Source organism: Lathyrus oleraceus, chromosome 1 (assembly GCF_024323335.1).
Source record: "Lathyrus oleraceus cultivar Zhongwan6 chromosome 1, CAAS_Psat_ZW6_1.0, whole genome shotgun sequence".
Lineage (NCBI taxonomy): Eukaryota > Viridiplantae > Streptophyta > Magnoliopsida > Fabales > Fabaceae > Lathyrus > Lathyrus oleraceus.
Genome location: NC_066579.1, coordinates 113716208 through 113718506, shown reverse-complemented (window position 1 = coordinate 113718506; position 2299 = coordinate 113716208). Strand labels below are relative to the sequence as shown.

Sequence of the window (2299 nt, the reverse complement as noted above, 5' to 3'; positions counted from 1 at the left end):
CAGAGATTTCTACAAACATGCCCAAAGAAGAAGAAAATTCAACAGCTGAAACAGGCCAGCTAGGGACTGCTCCTGAACTTTAAAGACGCTCCAAATCCAACTGCACACAATGAAACTGAACTGCAATTGCCTGCCAACTGCAAAAGAGAGAAAAACAGACAACAACAAACCTACATCATGGCCTTGCAGTCCATCAAAACATTGGTATCTTGTACACTATGCATCACCGCATCATGCTGTAATAATCCAAAATAAGACCACATCAAAGCAGTGAATTTGCATGACTTGCTACCATGTTGAGCATCCAATGCATTAGCTATACCTGCAGAACAAGGATAGGTCAGAACATCCTATGCACCTATGCAAACCATGGCCAAAATGCACAGACAACACTCCACTCCCCAGTTTGTGAAAATGAGTATAAAACCTTTCAAAATTTACAAGGAAGAAAGGTGATCCGAGAGTAGCAGCTGCTAATACTGTGCCCTCTCATCGTTTAAATGCAGACTCTTGATACCTCTGAGAGTTTGAATCCAAATTCTTTATGTTTGATGATGTGTTTCTTCCAGATGATACTCGGTTGTGCTCATATGACATGATATGTGAACTTCTTTGAGCACCAGAGCTTTTACAGGTTGCTCCCTGACTTGGGTCCTGCGTGAGAGGACGGGAGGAGGGCTCAGTCTCACTGTCAACAACTGCATCACGGCTGCTGCTTAAGATGGCATTTTGGCCTTGCAGATCCACTTGACCGAAAGAAATTCGAACTTGGCAACATAGCATCTTTAGATCCAGTTAAATCATTGGTAACCGGGGCTTTCTCTCTAGATACGATTCCATCAATGGCAATGGGTCCAGAGTTTCTCCTACGAGTGGGATCAGTTGAAGACCATCCAATATATCTACCATCTTTTCCACCTGACTGTCCGTCGTTATTTGCAGAAGCTAGTGGCAGACCAGAACTTGGTCCGGCAGCGAGACCAATACCACGGGAAGGAGGAGTGGAAATTTGAGATTGCTGATATTTCAAAATGGTCCAATCGAAGACATAATCAAACTGGAATCCTTCACGGATGAATAGATCACGCAAAAGTCTTTTCAGATAAGCATAATCTGGTTTATCATCAAACCTCAGTGACCGACAATAATGGAAGTATGATGCAAAGTCTGAGAGATAGCCACGACAGAGAGACTCAATCGAAGTAGAAACTTTCTTCTCACTGATTCTCTCATACTTCTGCTTTTTGGTACCGGCTTTCAATCCCTGCCAAGGCAGACTTCCTCTTAAAAAATACATAAGAACATATCCAAGTGACTCTAAATCATCTCTGCGGCTTTGTTCAATTCCAAGATGAGTATTCATACTGGCATACCTAGCAGTTCCCGTCAAATTCTTATTCTCTCTGTAGGGAATATGCTGATTATTACTGTCTCTGAATTTCTTAGCAAGACCAAAGTCAATGACGTACACTTGATTTGCACGCCTCCCTAAACCCACGAGGAAATTGTCTGGCTTGATGTCCCGGTGTAAAAATGACTTCGTATGAACATATCCGACTCGATTTATCATTTGATCAGCAAGCATGAGAACAGTTTTGAGGGACAATTTCCTATTACAAAAATTGGATAAAGCCTCAAGACTAATAGTCCAAGGGTGAAAATTGCTTGCAGCTTCATAGAGTCCCCTTGCACTGAGAAGAATAGGAGCATGGCAAGAAATCCCCAAACTCGATAGACAAACAGAAAATTACACTTGTCCACTACATATCTATACCCAAAATAAACAGCACCAACAGGAACAACAAGTAGACTAAATGAACAGTATACCAGAGTCGGTGCAAATATTGTCAAATTAAAGGCATAATACTGTGCAAAGTCGAATGTTTGTTTTGGATTAGGTGAGCTTCCAGTGATTGGATAGACAGAAAGATCTTGTCCCTCTTCACTATCCCCATTGGAAGTTTCATAAGCATTTGCACTGCCGCGAATTAGTGGTCTCTGAAGTCTATCTCCATCTTGATGTTCTAACGGGTATTCTTCACTTTGTTCTGGAACTAACTGAAGCATGTCATTCTTCCGAAACTTCTGAATGTTTCTTTTGATCCAAGGAATGGGTGCCAAGAGATCATAAGATACCCCCCAAGAAAGTGCTTGTGATCAGAAATGCAAGAGACGAAAGGCATGACTTTGACAGGAATGATGCACTCATCCAAATAGCACCGTCCCATTTTCAGGATGGCACTCTCTAATGACGATTCGACCAGACCCCGCGACAGAATGAGATTTACAAGAAAAATCT

The 2299-nt window shown here is 41.9% G+C and overlaps 1 pseudogene; it reads right to left on the bottom strand.

Moving 5' to 3' along the window:
• Positions 1-458: 458 nt before the first annotated feature.
• LOC127094600 (casein kinase 1-like protein 2) lies at positions 459-2067 on the bottom strand (annotated as a pseudogene).
• Between the last annotated feature and the right edge of the window lie 232 nt (positions 2068-2299).